The sequence below is a fragment of the Larus michahellis genome, chromosome 5 (assembly GCF_964199755.1).
Source record: "Larus michahellis chromosome 5, bLarMic1.1, whole genome shotgun sequence".
Classification (NCBI taxonomy): domain Eukaryota; kingdom Metazoa; phylum Chordata; class Aves; order Charadriiformes; family Laridae; genus Larus; species Larus michahellis.
In genome coordinates, this window is record NC_133900.1 from 86,489,509 (window position 1) to 86,511,128 (window position 21,620).

General features: G+C 44.9%; 1 protein-coding gene across 3 annotated transcripts in view; it reads right to left on the reverse strand.

The window, feature by feature from the left end:
- Window positions 1-21,620, reverse strand: part of GALNTL6 (polypeptide N-acetylgalactosaminyltransferase like 6) — a 459,205-nt gene that overhangs the window by 366,047 nt on the left and 71,538 nt on the right. Inside the window, exon 1 of one of the 3 annotated variants that reach the window (XM_074588462.1) lies at window positions 1,208-2,539. The exons of the other annotated variants lie outside the window; for them this stretch is intronic. The gene's annotated coding sequence lies outside the window, so the exon portion shown is untranslated. Of the gene's footprint in view, window positions 1-1,207; window positions 2,540-21,620 lie in introns of those variants that run through there. 3 annotated transcript variants of the gene reach the window in all.

Below are 21,620 nucleotides of genomic sequence, written 5' to 3' on the forward strand. Positions count from 1 at the left end.
CATTTGGCACCACCCATGGGTGCTTCCTGCTGCAGCTCACTTTAAAAAAATCGGCAGGGTAGATCTATCATTTCCATTGGATGTAGCTTACAAAATTAATCTGCTAGTGAATTAGTACCCCGATCGTATCTTCCAGCAAATCTTGCTCCAATCGGGTTAATGACCTTTCCCAGGATTGTCAGAGAGAATGTGCATTCCAGTTTTTGGAAACCCTGCGAGACAAGCTACCTTAAACTTCCCTTAGCAGCTGGTGTAGGGACGGCAGTTTATTTGGCATGTTCTCCAGCTTCACGGACAGAGCTCCGCCATCACCCCCTGCGATGGCGCGCTGGGTGAAGGCCCCGGGACGTGACGGCTCGGTTTCATGTCTGACTCCTGCCACCTGCCCCGACTCTGCCGGCAGCAAAACTCCCACCGCCACCAGCAGCGCAAACGCTTCACCCGCTCTGAACCTAAGCTCGGGAGTGAAACTTTTCACTTCGGGTTAAGATAAGCAATTATTGCAGCTCGTAACACTTAAAAAATATACAGAATTGATCTCTGCTTTTTTCTTAAATAAATTCTGCATTCATGAGAATATTGCTAGCAAGACCTGCGGTGCCATGGAGCCTTTCTAAACCATTTACCAGCAGTAGTCTCGCTCACATTTATAAAGTAAATTAAAAAAACCCAAAACCAACAGATGACTAGTCCAAGGTTTACTGAAGCAGCCACCTCAGCAAATCTCAGTATCTCACTAAAAAGAACATCCATCAGGGATGGCAGAGTATCGCAATACATATTTTTGAACTATATGAACAGAAAATTTGCAAAGAGCGTATGGAGAGCAGCACATCTAGACTACCACCGTGTTTTTGCCACTCAAGAGCTTACTAAAAATTACAAGATCCCTTCTATTACTTCACTTGTAATTAATAGGCCAGGGATAAATCTTTGCCCCCCACCATCGTGCAGACAACAGTATGTTGTCAGAAGAAATGTGTCTGATAAACCACAGATTAAAAAAATAATGTAGTGATGAATTTAGATCTGAAAAAATGCAAAGGGGATACAGTTAAGAAAAATGGTAAAAAGAAAACAAACAACAAAACCACAGATAAATGCCTAGGAGGCCTATTTTCTAGAGAGTTCATTTTTACTACAATTACTTTCTTATTGATTTCTTTGGTGTTTTTTGCTGAAATGTAGAAAGTTTCAATTCTCTTACCAAGTGATTATTAAAGCTGATGAAGTCCAGTGTTTTACTGAAGTCCCCGTGTGTTCAGTGCTGGAAGCAGAGTTAGGAACAGAAGCACGTACATCTCCTCTCTTTTGCCGTTTACCCGCTGTGTTTGAGAGGGTGAGTGGTTAGTTAGCACCTCTCTCTTCTTCGGACCCAAACTGTATATTAAGGTTTGCTAAACCAAATTGCTTGAGTGACGCGGAATTTTAAATCAGGCATTCCATCTATAGCACGTGTAATTTTACATTTCATTTAATAAATAGAAATGGGTTTTGTTGTTCCAGCGCTTCCAGGAAATGTTGAAATCAGATAGAACAGTTGACAAAAAAGAACAGTTCTGGAGAGGAAGAAAAATGAGAAAATTCAGGGCAGTAAGTGACGCAAATAAAAAAGGGTTTGTGGCTTCGGAATCCTGACCTGCAGGTGGGATGTGCACGGCTTACTGCTTCACGCGGGCAAGGACGGGAAGAACTGGAAACCTGGGAATGGGCTGCTGGGTGCAAACGAGCCTTCAGGGGCCAGCAGGGAGCACGGGGACCAGCCAAAACTACCCGAGATGAAAAGCTGAAGTTCTTACAGGTCAACGGAATGCGAGAAGTTGAATAACGGAAGGAGATGTAGTTTACAGCATTTAAAATTGTGACTCTACGGAATTTTTTGCTTCCAGTTTAAAACACATTTCCTCAGCCTTCCCATATCCCTGCTTATGAAGGTTGGGTGCATTTCCCCCCAGGCAGGGTCTTACGAACGGGCAAAAGCCAGCCTTTGTCACGATGTCTTCAGCCGTAAGTTTCACGCTTGCGTCGGTGAAGCAGATCCCCCTTCACAATTTTCTGCATTAGGACTCCCCGAACAGAGGAACTAATTGGAGACACTCAGTTTGTCGTCCTGCAATGACGTTCAGCTTTCCTTTACACGCACTCACCCTGAGTTCTGACACGGCGCCGCAGAGAGAGACTTCTCTCTTTTGGGACTCCACACCACGGCGGGGGCTGTGGGACCGCTGGCGTTGGTCCTTCCCATTCCTTCTTTCCCCTCTCCTCGCCCCTGTGTGACCCAAACACTTACACAAAATCCTGACGTCTGCCACCCGAGGAGGCTTGGAACTGCAGACCGTGAATTGCCGGGCTCTTCTCCGTCGGCGCCCTGCTGCGCCAGGGGCAGCAATTAACCCTTACGAGCTGTGTCACCCCACGGGCCGTGTCTGCTGCCTCACACCCTGCTGCCAGCACCCGACGAACAAGCCCAATTAGCCACGCTGGCCATCATCGCAGTGGCCAGTCCAGACACGCACCAGGTTTTCACCCTCCACATGTGAAACAGGACTCCAGATACTCTCACTGCTATTTATAAAACCGCATTTAATCCCAACGGGATAAAATCGGACAGATGAAATTGGAGTCGTGAGACAAAAATCCTTACGCTGTCATAGCAATCAAAAGGAAACTTTCACTGCGGGTGAAAGTGGAGGGAAGTAATGCCTGGGAAGGACACAAATAAATTAGTCTACTTTGACAAGAAAACTTAATTGAAAAGACAGCGTCACACTCTAGGATCTGATTCCTGTGCTCTCTAGTTTGCCTTTCCTATTTTAACTCAATAAGCAACGTATTTGTGGTGTGTTGTGGGACGATCACACAACACATCAGTAACGATACTCCACATGAAAAATTCATGTGTCTAGATCTTGGTGTCAAGATCATTTAGTGTTTCCTGTTATTGAAACACTGTCCTTGACAAAAGTATTCTTGGCTTAAAGTAACTGCAGAATCAAACGTCATCTTTCTGTCAAAAGAAGGCAAAGGGAAAACACTAAGGAACTCCTTTTGCTCAGCTCTCCTTGCGCGCCGTCTCTGGTTACGCTGATGGAGCCCGTGCTCAGCTCATCCGTTCCAATTAAAGAAACTGCCTCCAGAGTAAGAAATCTGCCCGGATTGTCAGTTGTTCTAGCCCATCACCTGGTAGCGAATGTGAAGAGCCAAAGCCAATTCTGACATCTATGTCTAATGAATCATTAGGACGGCTGGCACGTTTAGCTTCCGGAGAAAAAGCAAAGGACAATAAAAAGGAACAATGCAGATTAGGCTTTTATTAAGAACATTTGTTGAAAGGAAAGTAGCTGGAAGAAATTCTCAAAAGTGTACTTCCGTCTTTTCTGAAGTCTCTTTTTTTTTAGTAGTTTATTACATAATTTGTTTAAAGTTTAAGATATATATAATATTTATAGAAAAGAGGATTAAATCATGAAATATGGGCTTATCATCAAGCCATTAGCAGAGTAGACTGATGCAGGACTTGTGATTTGTCTGGATTTCAGGAAGCAGCTGTTACTTGGGCATCCCCGCTGCAATACAAAGATACACTTCTCATAGGAAGTGCTACAGGGAAACAAAAAAGTGTTCACATTAGATAAAAGCTTTATTCGGGGATAATTTATAGTGTAAGACTGGAATTTTTTGAACTGTTTTCTGTATTTACTCTCCAGATGGAACATTTTTTAAATATTCAGAATTTTAATTACTACATTTTCAACAAAGTAGCATTTTGTAAAAAAAGAAAAACATAATCTCCAAAGACAGAATCAATTTGAAGTGGCAACAGCAAGAGAAATAAGCTTTGCCTGTCCTGCCGATACGCTACAGGTTCTTTCTCTCTGTCAAGGCTATTTAGTTGGCCATAGAGAAGTACACGCACACAATTCATAATAAGGTTCTGTTATGGATCATCCAAAAAGGTAGCATGGGAGAGAGTTTCTTTTGAAATGATGAAGCAGAAGCATCCAAAATCCCAGGCTTGGTGTGAATGGGAAGTTCCAGTGACCCAGGTACGTGTTTGATAAGGTAAAATAAACCTGAAAGCGGCTGCCCAACAAGTTCTGCGTTGGGAACCACCTTTAAAAAAATGAGGTGGGCAATTAACAAACTCTTTCGTGTACGGGCTGTGGGAAACCTACCTGAAAACTCATTGCACGTGGTTGCTTAGCGAATTAGACACCACGTTATTTGGTGCTTTCATTTATGACTCGGTAAACTGGCACACGATGTCAAGTTCTAGGGGAGCAAAGGCTCCGGGATCCAACAGAAGAATGCACAGTATTTTTAAACAAATCAAGAAAGAGAATTAGACGGGATATTAGATCAGTAAGGACTAAGTGCAAGATTTCTGGAGCATCCACTCTTCAAAAAAACAAGATGGGAGAAGGACTACCTTGGCAGTGGCGAGCAACCCCCTGTGCTGCTCTGTACACAACATGGGTCAGTATTTCTGCCGGAGAGCTCACCGATCCTGACCTGACGGCCCACGTGTGAGACAGTATCAAGCATTAAAAGCAGTGCCACATCAGGCGTGCCACCACAGCCACCTCTGTGTCGCATCGAGTGTGCCAGCAAGGCCATCTCCATGCCACATTGGGTGTCCCAGCAAGGCCATCTCCATGTCGCATCTGGTGTGCCAGTATGGGCACCTCTGTGCCACATTGGGTGTGCCAGGATGGCCACCTTTGTGTCACATTGGGTGTGCCAGGATGGCCACCTTTGTGTCACATTGGGTGTGCCAGGACGGCCACCTCTGTGCTGCACTGGGTGTGCCACCATGGCCACCTCTGTGTCACATTGGGTGTGCCAGCGTGGGCACCTCTGTGCCACATTGGGTGTGCCAGCACGGCCACCTCTGTGCTGCACTGGGTGTGCCACCATGGCCACCTCTGTGCCGCAGTCCCAGCGTGCCCGTCCCCAAGGGGCCACTGTCCTCTCCGGTCCAGCCCCTCGTCCCCCCGTGCTGCGGGAGAGCGAGGTGGGCAGCCGGCAGACCCTGACCAAGCCTGCCCACCTCCGCGCAGCACCACAACCAGACCTGCCCGGGGAACATCCACGGGCAACGGCATTAGTGACGCAGCTTTTCAAGAGGACGGAGCCGTTACTTGATTTTCGGTCACTCAGTCTGTCAGTCTACTCCCAGTAACAACAAAAACAAAACAAAAAAAAAAGAGGGGGGCAGAATTATGACTGCATATCATTCCTTAATTAGTTTAACTGTAGTTATTCTTTTGTTTATTAAAGATCAAGGTGTCTCTCCGCTTGAAGAATACACTAACAACAGATTTTTGTCATTTTAGCTCAAGCCCCGACACTGTCATTAAAGCCAAATCTGGCCTGAGCTGAACGTTGCAGCGTTACCGTCCTGCAGACAGCACCTGTCTCTTCACTCCTCTGTACACGTGCGGCATCTACGGAAGGAAGGACACATCAGATTTCCCAGGTCTAGGATTCGGAAAGCCCCCTGACAGCTCTCGGCTGCTCTGGCATTTTCCTCTACCCCGGGGCAGACTGTAGGACTCCTCCGACTAAACTCTGGCCGGGTCATTGAGCTTGTACGGTGTTTATTGCGCTGAGGGGACTGCAAATGGGCTCTGCTTTAGGAACACAACTGACAGTCTGCTAACGACATAAAGTAAAAAGTTAATGCTAGAAGAAAGAGCAGCTGTTTCAGTCAAAACAAGCGAAAAAAAAAGGAGTGCATTTCTTCCCATTTTCTAGAGCAGCATGAAACAGAAATGTAACAGGGGATAAAAGGTTAACAAAATCCCTACAGAAAAACTACAGTCCCGGACTAATTGATTTTCACTTTTCCTTCACTGTATCACTTTGCGAGGCTTTTACCCCGGGGTAAAGCTGACCCGCTGCTGCTGCTGTTATCGTCGCAGTTGATCAACCTTCCCCGGTTCTGGGGGAATCCCGAAACCTTCTCCTCTCAGCACATCCGTCAGTAGCACAAAACAAAAGGCAAACCCGGCAAACGTCGCGTGCTGGAGGTAAGCATTCGTCTTAATAGCTGGCGGTAATTAGGGACAAGATGTACAAACAGACAAAAAGCAATTAATAACTTAAAGCCAGAAATTTGATAAGATTGAAACTCAAAGACCGCGCTTGGGTTTCATCTAGCTCAGTCACTTTGCAGCGCTGCAGAGGCATTTAAGTTGAAATAATTGCAGAACAATTAATATATGGAACTTGGATGGTTTGGGTAATCAGCTCCGGATTCCGCAGGCTCCAGTGGCTGGTGACCCTGTGCATTCACTGAGCCCCCTCCGGACCCGCAAGGTCCATCCACCACCTGCGACGGTCCAGATGGACATCTTGGGAATCCTGCGGGCCGTGCCGGGTTCCGCCCACCCTTGCTCACGCCGAGGACTTCCACTACATTTAAAGTAGTTCCTGTGCAGGAAGCGTCTTACCTGCTACCGCTTCCAGAAGCAAGGGCACCGTTGCCCAAACACCTTGGAAACGCACCTCGGGACAGGAGGCAGCGTATGAAGAGCTGCACACAGGAAAAGAGCCAAACTGACCAGAGCGTTTGCTCACACCCCGTAGCCAGAGAGGTTTGCTAAAAGGTGACTGCGTCCCAGAAACCCACAAGCCGAAGGCACCGTGAGATTCAGGAAAAACCAAACTGCATACTTGCCAGCTTGGAAAGTTCTCTTTCCAGAGAACTTTTTTGGAATCAACAAAATGCCAAGAGAATAAAGTGTCTTCTTAATTTAAAAAAAAAAAAAATCTCCAGAAATTGATGAAGCCTGAAGCCTGACAGAGCGCTTAGCAAATGCAGCCGGCAGTTAGAAGATAAAAAATAATACTGTAATGACAACAAAAACGTATGAAAGACAGAAAATCAAGTCTAAATAGACACTCTGAGGAGAGCTTTGATTGAAGTACGTTTTAATCCAAAAGCAAAGACAAAGAATCCCATGTCCCTATATTTCTTTTCAAGATAAACAACTGAAATAGTGGTTATCTGATGTCTTTGTTTCCTATACACGAGCAACTCCTGACAGAAGTATTTCAAACTGGAAGATTTCAACTCTGCTGGTGGCAGCCGAAGTCATGGCCAAGTAACACGGTGCTGAATTCCCCACTTAATTCAGCTGAACATACTTTACCTTCTTTCTACTCTCACTTACTCACTTGTCGTGACGTATCTGGTATAATAAACAGAATAAAATGAGCTCAAGGAGATTTTCGTGCGGCATTTCTCAGCGACACACCAGCACAAGCGCCGCTCTGAACCGCTGACCCCCGTGCGACCACCACGACACTTCCATGTCGGCATGCCCAGGCTTCCCTCCATCCACAGGCAAAGACGACTTCATTCCAAAGCATGGGAGTCCATTCCCTCTCCGACAGAGAAGACACAGCAGTAGTAGCATATAAAGGCCCCCCAGATTTAGCATGTTCAGTGTTTAACTCAAAAATCGATTTCCTGAAAGCACACTGCCCTCAGACACAGTAAGTAACTGTGATATATGTTTCTGGAAGACGTTCTGTTGCCAGCCAACAGAACGTTAAGTGAAAACAGAATTTGTCATTACATTTTAGTGCTATTCTATGAAAGAAAATTAACTTAAGAAAAAGCCTAATTAAAACATATATTATAAGGTCGCTGTTAAGAGGAAAGCCCCTTCTTTTGGCAGTATGCTGTGGGGTAGCTACCAGTATTAATCAGGTTTTCCAGTTCAAACACAAGTCTCTCTCACACGTTCCCCATAGGGTTCCGGACAGCCATTACAAACCAGTCGCGAGCACAGCTTACGCAGAAGTTTAACAAGCTTTTCCAAGTCGCACGGCTTCCGAGTTAACGGGCTCGTACCGCCTGAGCAGTTCCACGGCCCACGGGAAAGCCCTCCTAACCAACTCCGGAACCAACTCCTTCACCACCACTGCTGCAAACAACGAGGGACGGACAGCACTTTTGTTCTACTTTCTTTGTTTTCCTAGGAAAAATGTCAGCATAGACAGAGCTATGGAAAGCACACAGTTTAAAAAATATATTTATTTAATATGGCTTCTTTATTGATTTTTAAATAAATGGAATATAATGAGAACGTCAACAAAACAATTCAGCTACTGCTTATGCTATGAAAAAACAGGAGAGCAGAATGAAAGGCTGCCAGCTGCAGCACACTCCAACAACAGATCCACAATTTACACTTATTCTATAAAATAATTCAAGTAATGAAAGCAAAGCATAAGAGAGAGTTCTTTTACTTTGGGCAGCACAGTAGTAATGTCAAATGCAACGGCTGTCATAAAAGTTAAGAATACTATAGCATACACCCTCTTTTTTTTTTTTTTTAATGTTCAGGTAGGCAAGGATTTTCAGTTTCGCAGCCATTTTTCGCACGTGTCACAGACGTAAATCCATTTCTGTCAATTGAGATATTACAGGTCTCCACAACCCCAAAGGACCCACACGGGGACAGATAACTGTTCATCCTGAAACCTGCCCCAGTCAACAACTCCAGACTTCACAACTCCCAGCGTCTCCGATCAGCTTCGATACCTTCTAACGATGCAGAGACCTCTCGGATCCTTGCTCACCTCCACAAAGCCCCCGCTCTCTGCTCTCGCTATTTTAAGGATTTCACAGGAAAGCTGTCATCCCCGAGACCCAAACTCCACGCTAATCCATGCTAAATACATATTTAAGAAATACCAAAGTAGCGGCACAGCAGTTTATAACTTCTTGAATACAAACCTCTCTCTAAGGGAACACGAGTCAGAGCAGATTCACACTAGAAGCAAAGACCCAATTCTGCACGGAAGAGGGTTCTCAGGGGCTCCGAGCTGAACGGACACGGGCAACGGGCAGCACCAGAGCTCGACTGGGTCTCCATTTCCTGAAGATTTCTTGGGGTAACTCAGCCCCAGAAAAGAGCTGACAAATACTGGCATGGGAAAGCTTTTACATCGAAACGAGCGGGAGAAATAACTAGAGATTGGTTTTCTTCAGCAAGGTATCAGCTTACCTAAAACTGAGGTCTCACAGGGTTATTCTAAGGGAGAACTTGTAACCAAAAACCATGTACCATTAGTCGGCAGCCAGCTCACCGCCTTCCATTGCGTTGCTACGTGAAAAAACCAATCGTAACGAAGGTTTGCTCTCAGGCTACTGATGTCTGATGTAAAAAGCCAAAAGCCACAACCTTACACACAAGGAGTCTCCTTTAAGAAGAGGAATACACTTTGTCATAACTCTTAGCCACAATTTTCCATTACTTAATAGATACACTTACACTCAAGCATGACAATGGATTTTTTTCATTGAGTTTTTTTTTTCCTCCAACACCGATGAAGTTGTTATCTTCCTAAGTAAGAAAGGAACCCTGGGGTTTTTTCCTTCTGCCATTTCCTCCTGTTTACACTTACAGCATGACTGCTGTGTCTGTCCGTTCACAAATCCCATGGAATTCAAAAGCAAACCCCCAAAACAGATGCCAAAACCCTTTGCAGGAGCGAAAACTAGGGATTTCATTCAGGAATTCAATTGGCAGGTTGAACTGGCAGGTCTAATCACACTCCTGAGAGCTCAGAAACTAAGGAGAACGCTCTTTTACAGAGACTAAAACTTCCTTCTAGGATAGCTTTCATGTAAGGCTCTAAGGAAAAAGAAATAAAAATAATAATTAAAAAAATAAAAAACCACACCACCATAAGGCTGCTGACCAGACAAAAAACTGATTTCGTGTCAGCCTAAGTTTCCTTGTCCAAGCATTGAGATGCTATTTTTGTAACGTGCATTGGCTAACTGGTCAGATGTGGTTAAGAATACAGTTTCAACACTCCAGAAGTAGCACCTACTGCGTTTAAATACTCTAAAAGAAACTTTTTAAGTATGATGAAAACCAAAGCAGGCAAATGAAAATCAGTGCATTTGCCTGAAAAGTACTAGAACATTGCAATCCTCTCCTTCTTAAGGAAATTTCTCTCGAGCGTTGTTGCAGCCCTTGTACCTGTCAGGTGACGCAATCTGAATTAAACCTGCTTACGGCCAAGGCGGGATGCAGAAGGGGACGGGAGCTCAGCGGTGGCCACCGCCCGCTGTGCCCCGGGCACTCCGTCCGGCTGCGCCATGGCCAAGGACCTGTTCCACAAACGTCAAGTCCGAAAGAAGTCAGGAGCTGCTCCTTCCTGAACTCACAAACAGAAGTCCAGTTCCAGAGTTCAGAAAATATCTCCTATCATTCAGAAAGGCATGAAAACCAAAAATGCTTGCCTATAATTAAGTTTATTCGGCCCATATAGTGATGCTGTTCTAGCAAACTACTTACATTTTAACACAACTAACGTTTCCTCATTTTGCTAATGAAATGAAAAGAACATTATTCGGACGGTGCTGTTTGCACGCTGAAAGCTACGGGAATTTGAAGAGTAATCCCAATAAGGTAACTGCAACAAATGCTTCCTTTATCAGTAATTCTATTATACGCTACGTGGAATAAAATATACATACTGTAGTAATAAAAAATTATATCTATATTTTCTAAGTCGGAGAAAAAAAACGCATGCGAAAATGCTTCTGTGTACCTATTTTTACCTAAGCAAAAGCATTTTTACCTAAGCTACTTCTCCCAAGTGTTTTTTTTAAATGTTTTTACACTTACTTAAGAATAGTAATACTTAAACACTTAGTGATTAGTGTTAATGGCTTACAACTGGCTTTCTACATACGGAAAGAGAATACAGAACTAACTGATTTTGTTATGTAATACAGGATTTTTTTCTTAGACATGAACAAAAAAGGTAATCTGCATTTATTCTAAATTAAAAAGCAGGTATCCACAGCTCCCCAAGACACTAAAATTTTATTCAATTGCCAAAACTGACCACATGACAATGGCATTATTGAATTACCAAGAATATTCTAAAAATATATACATAAGCTCATCTTTTGTTTCAAGAAGTATGCTTAAATTATATACAACTGCATGGAAGAGCAGCACTTTACTTTGCCTTTGATGCGCAGCAGATAGGACTCCGGAGCCTCGCGGAGAGGAACGGTTCCTCCTGGGCTACGAATCTCATCTGGTTCCCAGCCTGAGGTTATCTGCTTGCTGCCACGTCAGGGAGCGCATCTCCCAGACGTACAAGAAAAGGCAGTCTGATTTTAAGGCCAGACGAAAAATTCCAGAAGAGCAATAATAAACAGATGCTCCGTTAGATAAATACCACCTGAATTCAAGGCAGATCTCTCCCTGCCTATGGGTGGCCAACAAGGACGTTGCTGATGGGCTAAAAAGAAGTGACAAGATAGAGACAGTCAAAGAAAACACAGTGGCAAAGCGAAGACATAATTCCTAGGACACCGTTTTGCACCAGAAAAAGCCACACGTGTGTGTGTGTATATATATATTTATGTTTGTACACCTATAAACTACAATTGTGCACGTGAACAGGTAGGTAGATGCTTGGAAAATGTGAAGCAGGGCAGATGGGGTCCGACGAACATATTCAAGCAAAAAATATGATCCCATCGGTGAGCAAGAATTTAGAATGCACATTCCCCGCACGCAAAGAAAAGCGACACTCCGTTGAGACGGCGCAGAGGGCTGTGTTTGTGCTGAAGGAACAGCCGTTCCCCGTCAGCAGGGTGAGAATGAGAAGAGAACGAGGAGACCGAACACCTGACCTCACTGGCACTGGGTGAGCTCTCACTTGGAAAGAAAGGTGCCGAATATGTCTAGAAAAGCAGCCGATGTGGAGTAATGAGAAGTACGGGCAGGTGGAATCAAATGACGGTAACAGTCAAATAACAAAGAATAACTAGTTTGAGTTACTCCTATCTTTGCAGCACGCAATGCCAAGCGAGCAGCCATTTCGGAAATGTGATTCCAGTAACACACGCTCCGTGGTTGAAGACTGAGATGGGAACGGCTGTGCTGCGGCGTTACCCGGGACAGCAGGGTGGAACACACATTTATGGGACACAGGACGAACATCAGCCAGTCTTTTCAGTACGGGACCCAGAGGTGAACACCACCAGAGAAGGAGCAGCAAGATCCATGTGATGCCCCTGTGCAGACACTGTCCCGGAAATCGATAAACTGGGTCGCACAAGCACATCTGCCACCTGAGGACACCTCGACAGGACAGTCGGGACCAAGGAGGGGCACCGAGCTCACAAATATAGCAAATTTATCCCCCTATGGCATGTGCAGACCACACAACTACTGCGCTATGTTGTTGGTGGAACTTCACTATTCAGCACTTGGGCATTCTAAATTTTAAGACCTACGGGAAAATGAGATGGATCCCAGAGAAGCTCCCGAGAAAGTGCTTCCTCCTCAGGAAAGCAGAGTCTCTAGGAACCTGTTCTCGTTCATGGGGCTGCAACGATCAGCTCCCCCCAGCTCAGCGAACACCTGGATAGTCAATCCTGAAAAACCGATATATCCAGAACCTGTCTTTACGCATCTTCAATTTTGGCAATCGGATCATTGCAGATGAAAAGATAACTAATCAATTAGTTGCTGAGACTTCCAGCATGTATTTCACAATGTAGTGATATCTGTAAAAGTGAGTAAATAGGACCATTTCACTGCTGGGGAAGAAAAGCTAAAGCTCCGTTTTCCATTCCAGAACTTCACCTCCTTTTTAACGCACCAAAAGTCACCGCACGTCATCTCTGCATTTACTGAATCCCACTTTGTTTGTAAAGCCCCTCCACCCTTCTGAGAGAGCGAGACACGAAAAGACGGGAAGGGATTCCCCCAGGGAGAGCCACCCACCCAACAGCAGGACGACCAGCGACACCGCGCCACAATGAACGCGAGAGACGCGCCGCTGGTTTCAAGCCTGTAAGATTCCAGCAAGGTCCGCAGTGCCGCAGGCTTCTATTACCATTTCTAAAACAGAAGTGCTGATGACACACAAAGTTTTAAGCATAAAATGCGCCGGTCTCCTCTGGAGGAGAGTACACGGCATTGATCTCGGCACTGCTGATCCCAGCAGTGAGCTGTGGCTGATGAAAAGCATCGCTGTTCCTCAACGCTCTTCAGGGGACTGAGAAAGCAGATGCACGGGGATAGAAATTAGAAGGGACTGAGAGCTGCGGGGATATTTTGAGGTAGTTGGCTCAGCAATTAGAAAAGAATTTTGAACAGCATTCCCTGATCCTTGCCTCATTCGCTTGCTTCTAACAGGCAAAAGCACGCAATTACCTCGATACCCGATAGAAAAGTCAAACTCTTAAACTATGCATCACCGAACACCCTGTTCCCACTGGCTATCAAAAATCCGCTGTGTTTAAATGCGGAAACAGATTATTTCCCCCCAGCAGCCAGCTACGGGCTAGCGAGGTCAGTGGACCTTCTGCTATCGTGCGATTATAGACAATAAAGGTCTGGTAACCCAAAACGCACTCGGCGTCAGCTGCTGCCGCTGGAGCCTCGCAGATGGAGCTCGTTAGTTGGGGGTGAGCCATTCGGCACCAGCCGAGAATTCGGCTAACGCAGCCGAGGATGTATTACGGTGTTCAACTGTGCTAGAATAAACAAACAATAAAATAAAATGCATCACTAGATGTAAAAAAAACCCAAAACAACAAAAAAAGCAAAGCACAAAGGCAGAAACGACGGAAGAGCTGGGTACGTGACGGCAGCCCAGAGCAGCACAGCAGTTCACTGCGCCGGCCGGGCTGCCCACGGGCCGGCGTCCTCCGCGTGGAGGGGCACTGTTGCGGGGTTTTGCAGGAAGGGATCTACCGTGCACTGGATCATAGACACGAGTTCATTTCTGCATCACAAAAAGATGTGAAAAAATAAAAGCAAATACTTGTTTGCTGTTCTTTCAGCATAAAAATAGCTATTAGAGACATATCACCTTATATCCAATAGATTTCCACTCCTTAAGCTCTTTAAAAATCACTGATGCCTAATACACATTAACAGAACGTGGGTGTTTCTCTGATAGTACAGAGGTGAGAAAATAGCAAATTCAGCTGCCTGCTTTCGTTATAGTTTCATATTCCTAATACCTGAAGAGAACATAATTTTTAGGAGGAAGGCATTATTTGATTGATTTGTCCCATTCAAAACTTCCAAAGATTCTTACAGGTTTTTTATTCACAAAAGGCATTACCAAAAAAAAATAAAAATCAGTGTTATTGATGTCTGACAAGCCAGCAGAAAAACTCATTCTCAATGCACAATAGATTATCCAAATACCAACATTCATCAGACCTCTTGAAAGACATGATCGCAGTTTTAAAAACCTCCACAGAAAATAACATCATCTGAGTCTTCTCAACCAACAGTCAGGTGGTAGGTGAAGTTAAAACACATTGTAGAGAATTGAAAATATAAGACCAAAGTTTAGATTTTCCTTTTCTTTACGAACTTGCCTGAAGACGCTTTTCCCTTAAATCTTTATAGGAACGTAGGAGTATTCTCAGCTTGCAAACTAAACACAAGCGTATGCACAAACATGGACAGCAACACCACATTCTAATTGTGCTTTACATTTAATTTAAAGCACAAAAATTAAAACTGGCATTTTGGGGGAATAAAGTTTATGCCATCAGAGGGCACGTCTTTAACGTTAGGACAGCACGTTAGCTATTTACTCCTTGCGGTGTCTCAGCAGCGTGCTGCTACTGCTCACTCTTCTCGCAAAAAGAGCCCCCAAGAGCAGCGTATCGTGGAAGTAGGTATTTAGAAGCCTCTCCAATGGCAAGATACAGAGACTGAATGTGTTTACGGGGAAAAGTTAAATCATCAGAGAAGTCAGTAAGGATGCTTATGTGCTTAAAATCAAACAAGTTTATACAGAGTGGTGGCCTGCGGTCTCAAGGCACAGCCACCCAGTGAACCATTCTCACAGACTCTGTCACTAAGATTGATTTACAACATTGTCCTCCTCTTGACCATCACGGTCATATTGTTCACCAAAACGACAGAAGAAAAGGATCTAAATGGTAATTACTTTTTGCAGATGGAAAGCAACTCCAAGAACGGTGGTGAAATCCCCATCTCTCAAACGTTTATATCCCCACGTTGGATGTGCTCTGAACCCCAGCTAGACCACCACAAGACCTGCCGTTCAGGTGAGACAGCCGGGCTCTAACTGGAGAAGCACAGAATGACACCATGAGGCACACAAGTAACAACATTGCTAGTTTTATATATCACATAATTATAGAATCACAGACTGGTTTGGGTTGGAAGGGACCTTAAAGCCCACCCAGTGCCACCCTGGGCTGGGACACCTCCCACCAGACCAGGTTGCTCAAAGCCCCATCCAATGGGACCAATATATGACCATTGGTTTTCTGCATCACAGGGCTCTTTCCAACAGGGACGGGGCAAATACTTTATCACGGAATCACGGAATCTTCAGAGTTGGAAGGGACCTCTAGAGATCATCTAGTCCAACTCCCCTGCTAGAGCAGGACTGCCTAAAGCACATCCCTCAGGGCTGCATCCAGGCGGGTCTTGAAAATCTCCAGAGAAGGGGACTCCACAACCTCCCTGGGCAGCCTGTTCCAGTGCTCTGTCATCCTCACCGTAAAGAAGTTTTTCCGTGTATTTGAACGGAACTTCCTATGTTCTAGCTTGTGCCCATTGCCCCTTGTCCTGTCACTGGGGACCACTGAAAAGAGCCTGGCTCCGTCCTCCTTAAACCCACCCTTTAAATACTTGTAAACATTAATCAGGTCCCCCCTCAACCTTCTCTTCTCCAGGCTAAAGAGTCCCAGCTCTTTCAGCCTTTGCTCATAAGGGAGGTGCTCCAGTCCCATAATCATCTTGGTTGCCCTACGCTGGACTCGCTCCAGTAGTTCCCTGTCCCTCTTGAACTGGGGAGCCCAAAACTGGACACAGTACTCCAGTTGTGGCCTCACCAGTGCAGAGTAGAGGGGAAGAATGACCTCCCTCGACCTACTGGCCACAGTCTTCCCTATGCAGCCCAGGATGCCATTGGCCTTCTTGGCGACAAGGGCACACTGCTGGCTCATGGATAATTTGCTGTCTACCAGGACCCCCAGATCCTTCTCCTCAGAGCTGCTTCCCAGCATGTCCGCCCCTAACCTATATGTCTTCTCTTTATGTCTTCTTTCTCTATACCCAGAGGTTTATGAACGAAAAATGAGGTTCTGGCTGTGTCAGACAACTTTTGAACTGTTTCAATTCCCACCTCTTGGGACGTGCTCCCCCGGCACATGGGCACTGCTGAGCCACCGCCCGCAGCAGCCCTGTGGAACCCACCAGCCACCCTCACCGCCTGCTCAGACACAGCGTCAGCCCACTTGGTAGGAGAACGACCAACTGACATTCTATGACATTGTCATCCACAAAGTGATTTTTTGTATTCCTAGGTCTGACAGAGCTATTAATAAAGTCCCTTTGCACAGATGAGCTGTACCAAAGGAAAAACCTGAGGATTATCAAGGTCTCAAATCCAACCCGGTAGGTTTTGCCTCAAAACCCTCCCCAGAAGCAATGACCCATGTAGTAAGGGAAATGTATAAGTTTCAGCCATAACTCTTATTTTGCCAACAGCTGGGGTGAGATGATGCTAAACAATGACATTTTGGACACTGGCCTTGATACCCGCGCTCTAAATGCCCAGATCCAGAGACACACAGGCTTCTCCCCAGTCCACTCCACATTTTTTGTTCCTGTTTGGTTAGAAATAGACGAGCAGGATACCAGAAAGCACCGTTCATTCTTGGCTGAATAACACATCCTCAAGATTCTTTACAGCTCTTCTACAGCTGACCCGGGGTTAGATGCACCTGAAAGCCCGACAATCCATCTCTATAACCCTGAGGGGCAAATTTTGACTTTTGCTGTGATTTTGACCACCAAGATTTTGCCACTTCACCTGATGGTTAAAGGCCACGAGTTTGTGCAAAGGCTTGAACAGTATCGTTAAGAAAGACAAACAGTGTGATAACATTTGGCAGGCACATCTGGAGCTGCACGCACCTGGAAATGACCTTTAAAGCTCTTCCAATGCCTCGGAAAACACGTGCATCAAGGAAGAAAGGCCACTGACTGACTCTGACCCTGCTGGATGGCAGGAAATATTCTAACATTCATTCTGGTTCTGCTACTCAAATACTCATTTCAAACACTTGATAATGTGCTCAATATTTAGGTATCAAAAATGACACAAAAATACTTCAGTCTTGGGGGTTTAATTTTTTTTCTTTTTTAACAATAATGTTTGCAGTTGTTCTGTAAAAGGTATCACCTAGGGACGCGTAACAGGAAACTACTGTGTATCACATACAAAATGTTTCTCTGGGAAGATCATGGATCATCCTTCATTCATCCTTCATCGTGCATCACTCATGCATTTGAGTCAGTCCTCACATACACAAAAGTTACCAACAATACAGATTTTTCATGCCCTAAATCTCCAAAAACTGAATAAAAAGCTTTGTAATCTTGAGGCTTTTAATATTATGCAAATAATTTATCCATTTACTTTATTAATAAAACATCATTGTATTACATAGAGACACATTTTTCACTTCTGTTTTTGAGCTATTTTTAAATTAGGTTAGATTTGACAAGGGACTATTTGTGGTAATGTGGTAATTAAGATTTGAACAGATGTCAGCATTAATAAGGGACTCAAATGAGGTGTAGGGAGATAAATGTACTCTTTCAGCTGTGCTGGCACACCAGGCATCACTGAGAGGAGAAGACAGCATGGCTTCAGCAGCTCTTTTTTCAGGAGAGCTTCTGGAAAATTGTCCAGTAACTCGAGGCTTCTGGTATTATTCTGACATTTGCATCATCTTTCAGACTGCGTTATTCTTAAAATGCATTACTGCTATATCAATATTTATAACATTATAGAATTTGATCTATACCTTAATATTGCATAACTGTTAAAACACAAATTATTATCTTTTGTGCTATTGATCATCACTTTAAGAAAACGTCTACACCTAGATTTTCTGTTCTCATTCTCTGTTACTACAGGTTGCACAAGTACTTAACGCTGTGAGCAACAGCTTCCAGAAATGACGGGCTAAATTCACAGACAGGTCCGAGTCCTGGCCAAGAGTTCTAAATACAAAGAAACCAGTGTTTACAGTGGATGAGCTAAGCTGGAGTAAGTAGAGGAATTCACCACCAGCTAACAAAGATGAACAAAACCGAGCTGACCACTCCATGTGCGGCCGCTCGTTTAACCTGTATCTACAGCGGCAAATACAACCGGTCGGACCGTTCTCCGCCCTGCGACTCCCTGATACACCAGGTCCGACTCCCCGAGCCCTCACCCAGCGCAGCCACTTCCACGCACGTTTGTGAGCCATGTGCCACCACCCCGAGCCCCGGATTTTGTTGTTGGGGTGTTCGACAGCGAGTGGTACCTGCCATAGGCAACACCGTGCTCTCCACACGGTTGACTGCAGAGCAGCACAGGGAACCGAGCGCCAGTGCTCCGAGCCCTCGCCCTGTTGCTGTACTGATCGGTCAGCAAACCCCTCCATCTTATTCAGACGAACACGTCTGCCCCGTCTCACATCATAAATAAATACAATTTTTACTAAACTCTTAATTGCCTTCTCCACTGCTCATCTTTTTCCCAAGGTCACCTCACCAGAGTTTGCGTGGAGCCAGAGAAGAGCGAGCCTAGGAAGTTCTCCTGATCAGGAACCTCCCTTGGTTGGTTTTTAAAAATCTCTTTCAGAGAAAAGACTATCTAGGTCTCTTTGTGTTCCATTTCTTGTGACACACGTCACAGTCACGCTCCTCTAGTACCATATTAAGAACCTCTTTCCATTAGAATATTTTCATGTCTTGTTACGAACTCAGAAAGATGATCCCAGAATTTATTTCAGCCTATCAAGCATTCACTATACTTTTAAAATAGAAAAATGACAACTGAACATACAATAACAAATTGCCGCACCACCATGTAACAACTGGCATGCGTCTAAGCAACAGCCCCTCTACAAACTAAAACAATTTACACTTTTGACCCCGTGATCATTTCTACTCAGAACATGTGTCAAGACCTGTACTATTAAAAGGCTTGGGCCCTTTAAACTAGTCGTGGGAACGTGTTCCTGTCTCACACAGAAATTATGGGATGCAGATAAGATTATAGCACCATTAAGTAGAGCTTCAGGACTCTATGCAATTTCTGCAAATAGAAAGCAAGCTGAAATAATATTCGCTAAGAATACTAAACAAGAGTTTTTAAAAGAACAGAAATTCGTAGGGAACAAAAGGAATTTCACACAGCACGTCAAGTTACTGTTGAGCACTAGTTACAAATACTGCTGCTTCTCAATGAAGATGAGAACTGGTTCTCATGCACTTTCTTTTCTTTTTCTCCTAATGGGCAGTAACTTAAAGCATGTTAAGAACGTGACAAATTTTGGAAATACTGCAATCTGCTTACAGATATTCCAGACTAACGGGGACCTGAAAGATGACCACGCTCTTCTGGACCAAAACTCTCACAGACACATCCTGGCAGGACGCCTCAAAACAACTCTTGCAAAAACTAGCAGAACACACCACCCGGTGCGCTCACATCTTCTGCTCTTGGAAGCGACCTAAGGCCCTACAAGGAAAGAGGAGACTACGAGCAAAAACTCTACGAGATGGAAAACCCCCTGTTCTGGAGTAGTAATATACAAAATAGGTAAACACTGAAACTGCACCTGGAAAAGGACACAAAAACACAATCCACTTTACATTCTTTTGCAACCGTTTGCAACCACAGTGGTGGCACAACGGGTATGAAGGTGTTGACAGAAACCCCACGCACCACGGGCAATGCTCCGGGCATATAATGCAAAGTACTCCAAGAAACAGTCCTGAGAAAGATAAGCAAATAGGACTAAAATCTAACTCCACCAAAAAAAACCCCAAAACCCCAACCAACCAAAAACCAGCTCCTGTACTGTGGTCACACATCCAGGGCAGGTGGTACAAGGGTCAGAGTCTAAACTTGGAAGAAGCTGCAAAACATGGCAGTATCTTATCCAATTTGTAAGTTTTTGCAAGGATCAAAAAGCGAATGTGAAAAGACAGCAAAGCAGGTGCAGCACGGCCCAAAAGGGTAAGAAAAGTACCATTTCCATCACCGGGAAATCTGTGCGGTCTGTAGTGAGCGCTGCAATACAGGCACAGATTTTCTCAGCCGTTCCCAACGGATCATCGCTCTAACGCCTGTTTCCTCAGCGTTCATCTCATGCCCTTTTACTGGGTTATTATTCTACCAATTATTCTATTTTCAGCAAGGTAAAGGACTGGTTTAGAGAATTCTTACTTCTCTGGCCCCCATTGTCCACATAAGCTGTCTTATCTTTTCATTCCCTTTCACACTCCCAGTTCAATGCCGGCATCAGGATTTCCACCTTGTACCGTCTGGGCTGGCATCAACTGCCAGCACGCGGTATCCCAGTGCTAATGCTCTGGGCTTGCTTCCTCCGCGTGCCTTACTCTGTCACACTAGTTTGTTTACTGCTAATTATCAGTAGCAGGAGTACTGATTTCCCTTCTGCGCTTCTTCCAAGCTCCTCAAGTATCAAATACTACGCACAGTACTGCAGCTTCTGCTGAAGAGGAAAAAGGACAAAGATAAATGCAACCAGCCCTCCTACTTCTGCACCAGCATTTAAAGCACACGTATTTAAAATGCCGAGACACCTGGTAATGTCAAGATATCCTTCGTGCAAAACTTCATTTCTCATTTGGTCTCGCATTAACCAGGTATGCAAACTTACGTTCTGCACTGTCCAACCCATGCACACATACACCCCAAAAAATGAACCATAATCTTCACAAATCCTATCCCCCCCAGGTCTTGAAACATGAATAAAATTATTTTAAATCATAATTTAAACAAAAAAAAAGGGGGTGGAAGGAGTGATTTCTGTTTCGTTTCCTCTCTTGACACGGGTTTAGTGTAACACTTTGGAAAATTTGTTAAACTCAGTCCTGTGATTTTGAGGAAGTCTGCTAACCTCTAACCGCAGTGAATCAGTCTCACGCAAAATGTTACTACTGCAACGTCTCTCGGAAATATAAAGAAACCTCCCTTGCTTCCCCAGAACTATCTTGGATCGTCTCATCATTCCCAAGTACAGTGGTATCCTCCGGGCCCTCGAGGTTTCCATTGCAGTGCCTGAATTTCATACACACGGCAGCGATGTGCGCCCGGAGGCTCCCGGCACGGCCAGAAGCGGTGTTTGCCCACACGCCTGGTTTCTGTACACACGGCAGCCATGTGGATCCAGCGGCTCCCAGCACGGCCAGAAGCGGTGTCTGCCCCCTCACCAGGTGGCACGGAAGCTCTGAAGCATCGCTGGATGCCCGGCGTGGGCTGGAGCTGCGCTGCATCCCTCTGGACGTCCCCTGGCAGCATCGCACCCCACACATCCCGGCTCACACCGTGGGCACCGAAGGGTGGAAAGATCCGAACACAAGGCACAGAAGGTAATTAAGTTCAAGGATTTCCAGCTGGTAATGATTTATCCGTCTGATACAGTTGCTGAGACTCGTACAACATTTGTTGAAGTAAGCCAAAACGCAAAAGTTATGAAGACAGCAAATACTCTTAGCAGTGAAAAATGCTGAACTAGAACAATAGCA